The following is a 16,266-nucleotide window of genomic DNA, read 5'->3' as shown; positions in this document are numbered from 1 at the left end:
TGCGCATAACACATTTCAATACCTTGTTACCTGACTTGGTTTGTCAGGTTATAACCTTGCTTTTCTGAATGGATTTAAGAAAGCCAAAAGATCATTGCCCTGCATTTAGCCGGCAAATTATGTTACACGATCAAATACGTGACACACAGTTTTGTTTGTGTATCAGGGACAGGGCGTCATATTACAAATATTAGAAAGAAGAACGTTTTGGTAACAGAAATGTACCTTGTAGGTTCTGATTTCAATCATTTGTGTTATTTTGCTATGTACACATTTATCAGAAAGATGAACTAGGTTTGAACTGAACTATTGGATCTCGAATAGCTTTCATTCTAATATTTATAACTACAGTATATCTTAAAACCCTGTGGTTAGTAGCCTAAAACCTATACTACACATTATTTAATGTTTAATAGATGGGAATTGAGTGGCTATACACATGTTCTGGTCTGGTGCATCTTTACAGATACCGGGCTGTCTCAGTGTTAGAGTGTTACATAAACCACATGGTCAGGGTGACCAGCAATCTGATCCAGACATGATTCTTCTGGCGTGGCCCTTGGGGTGAAGTTGCGGGGTGGGTATGTGCTGTCTGTGTGGATGAGTGGGGGTTACAGACATGGTCGTTTGCCATTAATTTAGTCCGTCTGTGTGTCTTCTGCAAGACTTGCTACATAAAATATTCAAGGTCCAGGGAAAATTGATCCGCTGGTCTGGAGTCAGGCTTTTTTTTCTCTCTCTCTCTCTCTCTGGTCATCTCCCCCCGGGGCCTTCCAGAAGCTGTCAGTAGAAGCTAAAGATTAGATATCACAGGATGACCAAGTTCAGGGCCCGCTGCAGAACCGTCAGTAGAACTGATCTCTAGTGTGGTTGTGATCAATGGGATGTTTAGATATCAAGGTCCACACCCACACATTAAAGCCACTCTCTGATTGGATACTGCATAAACATTCTGACCACCATCCTAGAGCCTCCTAGCCTCTTTTCTCTTGAGTGAAACACATCAGTAAATAAAGAAATGCATGTAATAATAGAGGCAGTAGGGAAATGTAGCATATCCTATATACCTCTTGGTAAAGATTGATGACTGAGTTTCTAGCAACATGTTTACTATGACAAGTTCTTTATACCTCTATTTTGAAACATGTTTGTAATCTCAGGTGTAATTTGTTTCAGATAAATATTTCATTTAAAGTTACTGTATCGTAGTGTAATATATATATATATATATTTTTTTTTTAAACATTTTCTGACACAATACACAACACAGCATCTGACACAAAGGCTCAGTAACACAGGCCGGCATGTGTACTACCACAAACACACACACACACACACACACACACACACACACACACACACACACACACACACACACACACACACACACACACACACACACACACACACACACACACACACACACACACACACACACACACACACACACACACACACACACACACACACACACACACACACACACACACACACACAGTCATCACTGCTACAAATCCTCTAGTTCTGGCAACGCCTCCCTTCTAATCAAAGGCTTTATTCACTAAGGCTTAAAACAAATGAAAATATAGAGTACACACAACCCACTCTCACACACACACACACAGGCACACACGCGCACACACACACACACACACACACACACACACACACACACACACACACACACACACACACACACACACACACACACACACACACACACACACACACACACACACACACACACACACATATATATATATACACCACCCAAATACCATTGTGTCACCTACCCAGAGTGCAGCTGTTACGTGCTCCCCTAAATGTCTGCAGCACTCCACCTCACAATCTGAGTGCGCGAGGCACTGCACCCGGACTAAATGAAAAACAATCTGAGGAAACCAGGAACAATCATAGGCAGGCTCCAGCAGGCTGCCATAAAAAGAAGGCTGCTCCTAGCGTTCAGCCCACTCTATGGACTGATGAAAGATCAATGGGCAGACTGGGCAGCCACTGTACCCTCCAGTGCACCACTGCGCCAGGAATCAAGCTAATACAAAAAGATGAGAAAACCCTTACACTCTATGGATATTTGAACAGTAAGGTCATGTTTTTTTTAACTCACTCATACAAACTGAGACTGGTTGCAAACAAGCTTGACATATTTGAGATGTTTAATGTTTTCAGCCCGTGGATCATACTCGAAGCTTTTTTGAATCCCCATTCCCCAGCCCTGCAGCCACTCTTCAAGCAGCCCCTGGATGGGAGCAGGAGGATTAATGGGCTGGGCTGTGATCGTTGCAAACATGCAGCGGCAGACAAACAAATCATGTTAAGTCTCTGCTGCCATGGCTGGCAGCGTGCTCAAAGGAGCTCCAGAGCTTTGCCAGGGAGGAGGGGGCACTGACTGTTCCCAGGGAGGGGGTTGGTGAGCCTGGGTAGAGGCTCTGCCACTGACACCTCTGCCCCTCCTGGAAGGAATGCAACACAGCCTCCTGTGGGAGGGAGTGAGAGGAGAGGAGAGGGAGGAGTGGATGCGAGGGAGGGAGAGAGGGAAGGAAGAAGAGAGAGCTAGACAGAGAGAGAGAGTGGGGAGAGAGAGACCTGCCCATCTCACGGAGAGAGTGTCTCAAAACAACTTTGCAAAAGGCCCAATCCTGCCACTCATCAGCCTTTCACAGTGCTGAGAGCACCACAGGGGATTACGCAGGAAAACAAACCCAGCATTATGCGTGTTAAATACCACTCTCACTGTGCTGCAGTGGTTATCTTAATTACATCTCATTTTGAACCCTGTGTCTGTCACTGATGAAGGGATCTGAGAGTGAGAGTCAGGAGAAGTGGTTACACGCCTCAGATGTGTTGAAGTAGGTTGTCAGAACGTTGTGCTGCCGATGAGGATTAGAGCTTTTTGGATTTGTAAGGTAGACAATGGAGGTTTAAATCTGGTGTTTGTTTGGGAAGGTCGTACCCATCCTCTAGGGTCTGGTTCAATGTATCACATTTGACTGATTTTGATGGTACTACACTATTCTTTGCACTGTAAAGAACGTTAATGAATATACCCCTGAGACGGCACTGATTTATCTCATGAGAGCGTAAGTCTCCAGTATAATTTCTGTGGATATTCTTTCAAAAGATAAAAGCATGAAGTTGGACAGTGAAATGAATGATAAAAATCTTTAAAAAATCTTCAGACCAAGGGGGTTGTATAATAGTTCTATATTACCTCCTCTCGGGATAGCAATATTTATTTGTGAAGCCGTTGAGAGGCAATTCTAATGTGTAGATTGCATTCCTGAGTGCTTGCTACAAGCTCTTTATGGCTATATGTCAGGGTGAGGAACACATTTTGTCAGGTGGAGATTGGGGTTCGGGAGTTCATTTACAGTTCATGCCGGAGCATTCCGTGCAATCTTTACATTTTCATTCATCCTCACTCTTCCCTCTTAATCCCTAATTTCTTTCACAGCGCATCTGAACTTCACCACATTCATTTCGTTTTGATATGCAAATGACTGTGACCAGTAATATCTCCACTATAGTGTATTTACTTTCAAATCAAATAAAATCACATTTTATTGGTCAAGTACACATATTTAGCTGTAGAGAAATGCCTGTGTTCCTAGCTCCAACAGTGCAGTAGTATCTAACAATTCACAACCATACACACAAATCTAAGGTAAAATAATGGAATTCAGAATAGAATACAGTATATGCATATGAGATGAGTAAAGCAGTATGGAAACACGATTAAAGTGACTAGTGTTCCATTATTAAAGTGGCCAGTGATTCCATGTCTATGTATATAGGGCAGCAGCCTCTAAGGTGCAGGGTTGAGTAACCGGGTGGTAGCCGGCTCCTTTTAAACAAGGAGTTAATGTAACTTTTCAGAGCAAGCCTCTAAGCTGCAGATTCAAATACCTGATAAACCCATGATTTCCACAACACTCACTTTATATTATGCGAAATCTATATTTGCTGATTTTGTAGATTGAACTGAATAGTGAGTGTAAAATCACTGGTCCGAAGTGTTGTTGGATGAGTCTTTAGGGTTGACTGGACACGCTCCAGAGTTTCCAACCCACTCCCTGCCACAGCTACGCCCGTCAACCCTATTGTCTAAAGTCAGTTTTGTAATATGACTCATCCATTAGTAATTTAATTGACATATTTATATAAAACTCACAAAAGTAGGCTATAATTTGTCTTCATCATTACATTTTTACCAAGCCCTTTTGTAACGTACAGAAATGACTTATTTTGTGTTGGCTTGTAACTTGAAAATGCTATTTTATAATAAGTACCTAGGACAGACAAGTTGATCAATAACTTGTACAAATCTCACATTTCTCACAGGTGACATCAGACAACCGGACAATAACTTTTAGTGGTTGAACAAAATGATGAATGAACATTGTCAGGGTGAGAGACAAGTGTATTTTTTCTTTGTGTGGAAGAAATGATGTTTTATTAATTGTTCATTTACTTTTTGGAAACGCAACAGCAATACCTTGCAGAAGATTAATGATCATGCAATTGTCAAACATATATTCATTTAGCCATGTAATTATTTGAGAGCATATTTTCGTTCTACCTTAACGACCTGTTTGGACATTTTTGTAAAAAAGGTGATTATGCAATTAAAAACAACACATAAACACTCATCAGCACAATTCCATGAGCAATGCAGGCTGCCACATACAATAATACAATGACTGCCTTTAATGATTTATCTCTCAGAATTACTATTTTGTCCTGTAAAATGCCATTCCACATCACAGTAATGTTCCACTGTACTTCTGAAAATAATATATATTCAAAAATGTTTTATTTGATTTCTTCTAGAAGAGACCAAAAAAAAATCTTCTAGAACATTTTCAGTACTTCGTGCAAACATTTGATGGTTCATCGTAGGATGGTCTCATTACATTGCAGGCAGTGGTAACAATTGTTGTCTGGCTATTTCAGATCCAATTGGATGATTGCGGTGATATTGGCCTCGCATAGCTCAGGTAAAAGAACAGGCAACATTCAAGCCTGTGCCATTTCATACTAGCAATTGGGATAATTATTTCAGATGATGCTTAATGTTCTCCTTCTCTGTCTTGAGATGGCAATGGAGGATGTCTAGGATGTAAGGGAGGATTCTCAACAATAGGCCCAGATGAAATAGGCAATTACACTGGCATTAGCCCTGACATACAAACTTGATGAACTTAATATAGCACCGAGAACAGGCTACGGGTATACTTAATTAATAGGTGTACTAATGATGTTCTATCAGTCTCAAAAAGGTCATATTGAAGTCAAGCTCAAAAGCGGTCCATCTTTATCTCTAGTCTTCTGCAGCTCTGTCTAACCAGTAAGGCATGTTCATATTTACAAAATGGAGGTGGAGAGGCTTGTGGAGAGGACCCTGAAAGCTCGGCAGGAGGGGACTTTGGTCCTACACAGAAGCAATCATACCAAATGGCATGTCATAAGGGCTCTGATCCACTATCCTGGTCCTCTATGAGGTTGGGTATGATACTACAAGCTCTTCATAATAATAGTGTTATACGAGCCCAATATCCATAGCGGTCACGGAATTCAGTGCAGAAAACCTGGAAGTCGTCATAAGCGATAATCAGGAATATTCATAACATTGATTCCTAGATAATATAATGTAGATCCTCCATCAAAGAGTTGCAATTGTTATGATCTTTGGCAGGTCCATGTCATGCATGTTAACATAGGCCTACTTGTTATTGAGTCAATGTGAAGTAACTCCTACCTTTTATCTAATTTTGTTACATTATTGCTTCTATGCAAAAACAAAGTACCAGAGGATTTTGGTTAAAGCTTTAACTCTCCCCCCAGCTCTCAGCAAAAGCAAGCTTTAACCCAGTCCATCTGTTAGCCTAACTAAGGTGGCAAGGCTAGCTTATTGCTAACACATGTGACCGGGTGAGTCTCTGTATGTGCTATGGCCAGTCATAGTCATCATCAGATCCACAGATGGAGATCCAGCCGCATTAATGCAGAACCACGGCCTCCTCTTGTCCCGACGTTTGGGACGGGAAGCAAAGTAGCAAACATCTGGGTTATTTTTTATGTTGTGGGCCTTTCTTTCTTCTTCACTCTGGTGCCCTGAATGAGGTAACACAGTAACACACGCTTTGAGCTACAGAAGAGGAAGTGCTGCCTGTGCTGTTCTGTTGTGGCCATGGGACTTCAAAGGGGGATGAAGCGTCAATCATCCCAGAGCAGGAGGTACAGAACCTGGTCAATAGCAGGGAATTGCCCCCTAACAACTCATGTGAGGGAATATTGGCCCAGGTTCAATGGTGGTGAAAGTACAAGGGCTTTATATAGTAGGTAGGCCTGAGGTTAGGGTTGAATGGTGGTGAAAGTACAAGGGCTTTATATAGTAGGTAGGCCTGAGGTTAGGGTTGAATGGTGGTGAAAGTACAAGGGCTTTATATAGTAGGTAGGCCTGAGGTTAGGGTTGAATGGTGGTGAAAGTACAAGGGCTTTATATAGTAGGTAGGCCTGAGGTTAGGGTTGAATGGTGGTGAAAGTACTAGGGCTTTATATAGTAGGTAGGCCTGAGGTTAGGGTTGAATGGTGGTGAAAGTACTAGGGCTTTATATAGTAGGTAGGCCTGAGGTTAGGGTTGAATGGTGGTGAAAGTACTAGGGCTTTATATAGTAGGTAGGCCTGAGGTTAGGGTTGAATGGTGGTGAAAGTACTAGGGCTTTATATAGTAGGTAGGCCTGAGGTTAGGGTTGAATGGTGGTGAAAGTACTAGGGCTTTATATAGTAGGTAGGCCTGAGGTTAGGGTTGAATGGTGGTGAAAGTACAAGGGCTTTATATAGTAGGTAGGCCTGAGGTTAGGGTTGAATGGTGGTGAAAGTACAAGGGCTTTATATAGTAGGTAGGCCTGAGGTTAGGGTTGAATGGTGGTGAAAGTACAAGGGCTTTATATAGTAGGTAGGCCTGAGGTTAGGGTTGAATTGTGGTGAAAGTACAAGGGCTTTATATAGTAGGTAGGCCTGAGGTTAGGGTTGAATGGTGGTGAAAGTACAAGGGCTTTATATAGTAGGTAGGCCTGAGGTTAGGGATGAATGGTGGTGAAAGTACAAGGGCTTTATATAGTAGGTAGGCCTGAGGTTAGGGTTGAATGGTGGTGAAAGTACAAGGGCTTTCCAGTATATGGTAGGTAGGTCTGAGGTCCCCACACTAGGTAGGGAGGATGTTAGGATTAAGTGGGTATATGGACTCAGATTCAGGTCAATATTGTATTATTTATTTTAGGAGGAATTAGGCAGCTACGTTTACACCTGTTTTGTGTTGATTTTTTAGGGATCAGATTTTCAACAAAGCATGTTTGAAACAATATGCCGTTCATTGTATTTTCTTTACATTGTTAAAAATGGTTTGGTTTTAGTATATTTATGCTGCAAATAAGGAGAGACCATTGTGGACTTATCCTGGTAAACAGTTGATTGAGTTTGATCAATTAGAGTGCTTAGTGAAATGAAACAGTCCCCATGTAATTATATACGGTATCCTGGTTTGGACACTATTACAGTGACGTGCCCAAGGCTTAATACAGCCCTCTGTTAACCTAAGTTCACTTGCATATTGATGTTTTCCTTCTCTTGTCTCTACATCAGCAATATATTTAATGGTCCCATTCTACCATTATTCAGCAGGCGGTGGACGAAAAGCAATGTAAACATGTCAACAATAGAGCAGAAAGGTTTACCCATCTAGGGTGAAGCAACTGGATTTTACAGGGTGGGACCACACACTCAACATCAAAGTGGAGAGGATAGTGACATTCCTTTTGTCCTTGTCAGCCTGTTCAGATATAAAAACTATAAGGAATGCTGAGAATTAGAACATGTCTGCTGCATGTCAGGGGTCTATTGGGGGATTTGAGGTTGTTTTCAGTCTTGATGCACTGTAGTGTAGACTGAACGCTACTTTAATGGCCTGATCCATTGTGACTGGAGTGGTTAATTGATGATCCGCTCATAAATCTGAGACTCATGGCTTGCTCTACTTTCCTTCATTCACTTCCTCTCTCTCTCTCTCTCTCTCTCTCTCTCTCTCTCTCTCTCTCTCTCTCTCTCCTCTCAGTCCCTTTCAAATTTTCTTCCCTCTCCTTCACCATCCCAATCCATTCCTCTTTTCCTTTACTCCCTCCCTCCCTCTCTCCAACTTATTTCCCTTAAACTCTCTCCCTCTCTCTCTCTCTCTCTCTCTCTCTCTCTCTCTCTCTCTCTCTCTCTCTCTCTCTCTCTCTCTCTCTCTCTCCCTCTCTCTCTCTCTCTCTCTCTCTCTCTCTCTCTCTCTCTCTCTCTCTCTCCCTCTCTCTCTCTCTCTCTCTCTCTCTCTCTCCCTCTCTCTCTCTCTCTCTCTCTCTCTCTCTCTCCCTCTCTCTCTCTCTCTTTTTCCCTCTCCCTCTCCCTCTCTCTCTCTCTCTCTCTCTCTCTCTCTCTCTCTCTCTCTCTCTCTCTCTCTCTCTCTCCCTCTCCCTCTCCCTCTCCCCCTCTCTCTCTCTCTCTCTCTCTCTCTCTCTCTCTCTCTCTCTCTCTCTCTCTCTCTCTCTCTCTCTCTCATTCAATATTTAGCTGTCTCCTATCCTCTCTGAATATTCACAGTTGAAATCTGTCTAATTGCTCAGTTGAAATGTATCTAATAAAATGATTCACAGTTAGGCACTGGGAACTGTTGTTGTTGGCTGCCCACCAACACCGGACTCTCTGGATGCCAGAATGGAGGACTTTGCTGCAGATGTGCCGCCTAATTGCAGATCCCACCATGCGGAAACTATTCTCCACAACCATTTCAAAGTCTCTTCAATAGGTGTCACTGCAAGGTTAAGCCAACTTCAAAATGGAAGCCCTGTTTCCATTCCCACTGCGGAACTGATTGTGCTGCGGTGATTGCATATCCTCTGAAAAGGAGGGAGAGAGAGGAAGAGACAGGCAGAGAGAGGGAGCGGGAGAGAGAGAGAGAAAGAGATGGAGAAAGAGAATATTCACTACAAGTTTAACGGTCTGGGGCAGGGCTGACATCCCTTTGTTAGAATCTTATCCTGGTTGGCAGTTCACAGTTTGACCTGAAAGAGAGGGCAAGTATGCACAGAACATTGCTTTGTTGATGAGTGACTGGCATGTTCATATACAGTACTGTATCTTTGAAGAGTGCGTCATATACAGTATTCATTACACAAGCTTATAGAAATCTTCACACTCCCATTTGTAGTTTTTCAATGCCATGTTCTAAAGTTCTGTAAAACATTTGGAGGGCACTTATAAGTTCTATTCCTCTGAAGATAAAAAACATAGATTTGACTTAGTTGTTTCCCAATGCCACAGTACACACAAATTGATTGACCAAGTAAGCTGAAATGCCTTTGAATGTAATGAAGGAGAGGGTCTTTGATTCAGTGGCCTCTCAGGAGCCGGGGCTGCTTCAACACAACAGCTGAATGAGCTACCAGATGAGACCTCCTAATGGCCGCTCCGATAAGACCAGGGTTGCGTCCCTAATGACAACCTATTCCTCATATAGCGCATTACGTTTGGTCAAAAGTAGTGCACTATATATGGAATAGGGTGCTACTTTGGATTTTAACCAGGACAACTAATCACTACAGAATTCGTCTTGCCAGATCAGATTAATCTGAAGAAGCACATTGTTTGGGAACACGGAGCTGCCAGCCGTATGTGTGGCATCTGTTTGTGATCTGCTTCATGACTGCCACCCTCAGAAAAGCTTGCTTTCTCTGCTGGCTACGATCAGCACAGAGGATACAACCATATGTTGGCTAGGTCGTAGCATGGATAGGATGAGTACATAGGATACACCAGTCTGTTGGATAGGTCGTAGCATGGATAGGATGAGTACATAGGATACACCAGTCTGCATTCCCAACCAAAAGCCCTGGATTAACACTCTCTGAGGCCGACCCGAGTAAGACTCTTAAACGGGTCAACACTCGTAAGGCCGCAGGGCCAGACGGTATTCCAGGGCGCGTCCTCAGGGCATGCGCAGACCAGCTGGTTGGCGTCTTCACAGACATTTTCAACCTCTCCTTGTCTCAGTCTGTCATCCCCACGTTTCACGCTGACTCCCATTATTCCTGTTTTGAAAAACTCTAAGGCAATGTGCCACAGTGACTACCGCCCTGTAGCACTCACATCTGTAATCATGAAATGCTTTAAAAGGCTGGCCATGGCACACATCCACTCTATCATCTCAGACACCCTGCACCCACTTCAAATTGCATACCGCCCCAACAGATCCACGGACGACGCAAACTCAATTGCACTCCACATGGCCCTGTCCCACCTGGTTAATAGAGAATGCTGTTCATCGACTACAGCTCAGCGTTCAACGTCATAATGCCCTCCAAGCTCGTCACCAGGCTCTGGACCCTGGGACTGAACACCTCCCTCTGCAACTGAATCCTGATGGGCCGACCCCAGGTGGTGAGGGGAGGCAACAAAACCTCCTCCACACTGACCTTCAACACGGGGGCCGTACAGGGATGTGTCCTGTACTCCTGTACCCCTTGTTCACCCACGACTGCATGGCCACGCACGACTCCAACTCCATCATCAAGTTTGCTGACGACATGACAGTAGTAGGCCTGATCACCAACGGCAATGAGACTGCCTACAGGGAGGAGGTCAGAGACCTGGCAGTGTGGTGCCAAGACAACAATTTCTCCCTCAACGTCAGCAAGAGCAAGCAGGCGGGGGGGGGGGTCAACATCACACGTCAGCAGGCCCGCTGTGGAGGGGGTCAAGAGCTTCAGGTTCTTCTGCGTCCACATCACTCACTGATCACCTAACGGTCCTCTCACACCAGCACAGTCGTGAAGAAGGCAGCATGAATTTACAGTAAGATTAGGGTTAGGCATATAGTTAGCAGTGTGGTTAAGGTTAGGGTTAAGGTTAGGGTTCGGTTTACATTAACTTTTTAAGAAGATAAATTGTAGAAATAGGCAGTATTATTACGACTTTGTGGCTGTAGTAACTAGTGATGACCTAGAATTAGTTTGACCTGAATTACTACCCTGTTGACACAGGCGGCTTCATCATCAACGGCAATGTGTGTTATGTGAAAAGTTGTATTCAAAAATGGCAGGTTTGATAAACTAGTAGGTTAATTACCTAACCAATCAGATACAAGTAGTAGAGTAGATTTTGGTTGTGAAGTAAATGATCAAAAAACTTTGTCATTTCAACCCAAAAAATATATATTTACCACTTGGTTGTCTATTGTATCACCCTGTCACAGGCCTTCCCAGTCAACACCACCTCATAAGATGAGGAAGTACATTGTTTATGAGGATTGCTGAGAGTTGTCCAGTTTGCAGCCGAACATGCAACATTGAGGAGACCAGCAAGGGGACCCTCAGCATCACATAGACATGCACTCACTGTGAGCATTCCTATAAATGGAACAGGGTGGACACTAGAATCAGGTTGGTGACATTAGACCTGGTCAAAGGTCAAAACAGTTTAGAGATTTGTCCCAATTCACCTTCATACCCTATAGCCTGGTGGAACCAGCCTGATTGCTACGTTTAGCATTCTATTTCACTTCCCATATCATGATTCCAAGATGGTGCAGCAGTGCAGACGTGTTTTGTTCGTCCTCTCGTGTACTTTTGTATTTTCATCCTTTTTTGTATATATTTCAATTTTATTTTCAATCTCTTTTCCATTTTAAATCAATTATACCTTCCAGTAACCTGCCTCACCCAATGTGATATGGAACCGCACATTTTTTTTTACCTTATAGCCAGAACCACCTAGCCATCAGAAGCTAGCCATCAGCAGCTAACCAGCTAATTAGCCACAAGCTATTTAGTCATTGTTAGCCACTGCTAGCGGCCTTTACCTTTTGCCAGCCCTTTTTTTTAGCCTGGATAATACCTGCCAGCCCACCAGTATCGGACTGTTTCTCCACTACAACGCCGGATTCCTGCCATAAACCCTGGACCATTACTCTTGATTTTCACAGCTAGCTAGCTGCCACCGAGTGACCCAGTACCGAAGCTAGCCCTGAGCCAGGCCAGGCCCACCTCCCGGCCTTCTCCACCCAAACACGGCCAGAATCCACTACTCCACCGGATCGGATCGGATCGGTAAGCTCTGGATCTTGGCACAGGATCACCACTGCTATCAAGTGGCTATAGTGGCTAACACCCCTGCCCCAAAGCTAGCACCAGTTAGCCGTGAGCCAGGCGCATCTCCCGGCTAGCAAATTAAATTACTTCAACTACAATACCGCTTTGGCCATCTGGCTTGGATCCTTTGTCGACACGGCGCCCTGCCACACCACCACAACTGGTCTGCCGACAAATTACTCCAGCCGCTGTGCCTTCAACCGACCTCTGTCGGACGTCAGAGCAGACTCTTCTACTAGCCCCGGCCTGCTAACTTTAAACGCTGTGTCGCCTGCGTGCTAGAGTAATAGCGACTACTACGAGGCTCCCCTGATCCATCTATTGCTGTCCCTTGGACCCTATGATCACTTGGCTACATAGCTGATGCCTGCTGGACTGTCCATTAATCACGGTACTCCATTCTGTTTAATCTTGTTTATCTGTCGGCCCCAGCCGCGAACTCAGGCTCTGTGTGTAGTTTACCGACCCTCTCTGCCCATTCATTGCCATTTTACCTGTTGTTGTTGTCTTAGCTGATCAGCTGTTGTTGTCTTACCCGTTGTTATCTTAGCTAGCTCTCCCAATGTGATAATGTATGCCTCGCTTTATGTCTCTCTCAAATGTCAATATGCCTTGTATACTGTTGTTAAGGTTAGTTATCATTGTTTTAGTTTACAATGGAGCCCCTAGTTCCACTCATCATACCTCTGAAAGCTCCTTTGTCCCACCTCCCACACATGCGGTGACCTCACCCATTATAACCAGCATGTCCAGAGATGCAACCTCTCTTATCATCACTCGGTGCCTGGGCTTACCTCCGCTGTACCCATACCCCACCATACCCCTGTCTGCACATTATGCCCTGAATCTATTCAACCACGCCCAGAAATCTGCTCCTTTTATTCTTTGTCCCCAATGCTCTAGAAGACCAGTTTTGATAGCCTTTAGCTGAACCCTCATCCTACTCCTCCTCTGTTCCTCGGACGATGTGGAGGTAAACCCAGGCCCTGCGTGTCCCCAGGCACACTAATTTGTTGACTTCTGTGATCGAAAAAGCCTTGGTTTCATGAATGTTAACATCAGAAGCCTCCTCCCTAAGTTTGTTTTACTCACTGCTTTAGCCAACCCTGATGTCCTTGCCGTGTCTGAACCCTGGCTTAGGAAGGCCACCAAACATTCTGAGATTTCCATACCCAACTACAACATTTTCCATCAAGATAGAACTGCCAAAGGGGGAGGAGTTGCAATCTACTGCAGAGATGTTTTATTTTATTGTAAATTTTTATTTCACCTTTATTTAACTAGGCAAGTCAGTTAAGAACAAATTCTTATTTTCAATGACGGCCTAGGAACAGTGGGTTAACTGCCTGTTCAGGGGCAGAACGACAGATTTGTACCTTGTCAGCTCGGGCTACAACTTGCAACTTGCAACCTTCCGGTTACTAGTCCAACACTCTAACCACTAGGCTACCCTGCCACCCCTAGTCTGCAAAGTTCTGTCATACTTTCCAGGTCTATGCCCAAACAGTTCGAACTTATAATTTTTCAAATGAACCTCTCCAGAAATAAGTCTCTTACTGTTGCCGCCTGGTAATCGACCCCCCTCCGCTCCCAGCTGTGCCCTGGACACCAAATATGAATTGATCGCCCCCCCATCTAGCTTCAGAGTTTGTTCTGTTAGGTGACCTAAACTGGGATATGCTTAACACCCCGGCAGTCCTACAATCTAAGCTAGATGCCCTCAATCTCACACAAATCATCAAGGAACCCACCAGGTACTATCCTAAATCCGTAAACATGGGCACCCTCATAGACATTATCCTGACCAACTTGCCCTCCAAATACACCTCTGCTGTTTTCAATCAGGATATCAGCGATCACTGCCTCATTGCCTGTATCCGCTATGGGTCTGCGGTCAAACGATCACCCCTCATCACTGTCAAACGCTCCCTAAAACACTTCTGCGAGCAGGCCTTTCCAATAGACCTGGCCCGGGTATCCTGGAAGGATATTGACCTCATCCCGTCAGTTGAGGGTGCCTGGTCATTCTTTAAAAGTAATTTCCTCACCATCTTAGATAAGCATGCCCCTTTCAAAAAATGCAGAACTAAGAACAGATATAGCCCTTGCTTCACTCCAGACCTGACTGCCCTTGACCAGCACAAAAACATCCTGTGGCGGACTGCAATAGCATCGAATTGTGCGATATGAAGCGATATGCAACTGTTCAGGGAAGTCAGGAACCAATACACGCAGTCAGTCAGGAAAGCAAAGGCTAGCTTTTTCAAGCAGAATTTGCATCCTGCAGCTCTAACTCCAAAAGGTTTTGGGACACTGTAAAGTCCATGGAGAACAAGAGCACCTTCTCCCAGCTACCCACTGCACTGAGGCGAGGTAACATGGTCACCGCCAATAAATCCATGATAATCAAACATTTCAATAAGCTTTTCTCTACGGCTGGCCATGCCTTCCTCCTGGCTACTCCAACCCCTGCCAACAGCTCTGACCCCCCTGCAGCTACTTGCCCGAGTCTCCCAGCTTCTCCTTCACCCAAATCCAGATAGCAGATGTTCTGAAAGAGTTGCCAAACCTGGACCTGTACAAATCAGCTGGGCTAGACAATCTGGACCCTCTCTTTCTCAAATGAAATGCCTCCATTGTTGCAACCCCTATTACCAGCCGGTTCAACCTCTCTTTCAGACAGAGTTCAGTGTGTCAAATCAGAGGGCCTGTTGTCCAGACCTCTGGCAGTCTCTATGGGGGCACCACAGGGTTCAATTCTTGGGCCGACTCTTTTCTCTGTATATATCAATGAAGTCGCTCTTGCTGCTGGTGATTCCCTGATCCACCACTACGCAGACGACACCATTCTGTATACTTCTGGCCCTTCCTTGGACACTGTGCTAACTAACCTCCAAACGAGCTTCAATGCCATACAACACTCCTTCCGTGGCCTCCAACTGCTCTTAAACGCTAGTAAAACCAAATGCATGCTCTTCAACCGATTGCTGCCCGCACCCACCCGCCCGACTAGCATCACCACCCTGGACGGTTCTGACCTAGAATATGTGGACAACTATAAACACCTAGGTGTCTGGCTAAACTGTAAACTCTCATTCCAGACTCATATTTAACATCTCCAATCCAAAATCAAATCTAGAATTGGCTTTCTATTTCGCAACAAAACCTCCTTCACTCACGCCGTCAAACTTACCCTAGTTAAACTGAATATCCTACCGATCCTCGACTTCGGCGATGTCATCTACAAAATAGCTTCCAATACTCTACTCAACAAACTGGATGCAGTCTATCACAGTGCCATCTGTTTTGTTACCAAATCACCTTATACCACCCACCGCTGCGATCTGTATGCTCTAGTCGGCTGGCCCTCGCTACATATTCGTCGCCAGACCCACTGGCTCCAGGTCATTCATAAGTCTATGCTAGGTAAAGCTCCGCCTTATCTCAGCTCATTGGTCACGATAACAACACCCACCTGTAGCACACGTTCCAGCAGGTATATCTCACTGATCATCCCCCAAAGCCAACACCTCATTTGGCCTCCTTTCCTTACAGTTCTCTGCTGCCAGTGACTGGAACGAACTGCAAAAATCGCTGAAGCTGGAGACTTATATTTCCCTCACCAACTTTAAACATTAGCTATCTGAGCAGCTAACCGATCACTGCAGCTGTACATAGTCCATCTGTAAGAGGAGCCTCTTAAAGAAGAAGTAAACAGGTCTGTGAGAGCCAGAAATCTTGCTTGTTTGTAGGTGACCAAATACTTATTTTCCACCATAATTTGCAAATAAATTCATTAAAAATCCTACAATGTGATTTTCTGGATTTTTTTTCTCCTTTTGTCTGTCATAGTTGAAGTGTACCTACTGTATGATGAAAATTACAGGCCTCTCTCATCTTTTTAAGTGGGAGAACTTGCACAATTGGTGGCTGACTAAATACTTTTTTGCCCCACTGTATATATATATATATATATATATAAAATGAAATAAAAAGGTGAATGCAGAGATCAGGTTGGTTGCACCATGCTAATCATAGCTACCATTGATAATGTTATCAGTGCCCT

The sequence above is a fragment of the Oncorhynchus kisutch genome, linkage group LG29 (assembly GCF_002021735.2).
Source record: "Oncorhynchus kisutch isolate 150728-3 linkage group LG29, Okis_V2, whole genome shotgun sequence".
NCBI classification, from domain to species: domain Eukaryota; kingdom Metazoa; phylum Chordata; class Actinopteri; order Salmoniformes; family Salmonidae; genus Oncorhynchus; species Oncorhynchus kisutch.
The sequence above is the reverse complement of the archived record's forward strand: the minus strand, read 5'-3'. Positions refer to the sequence as shown.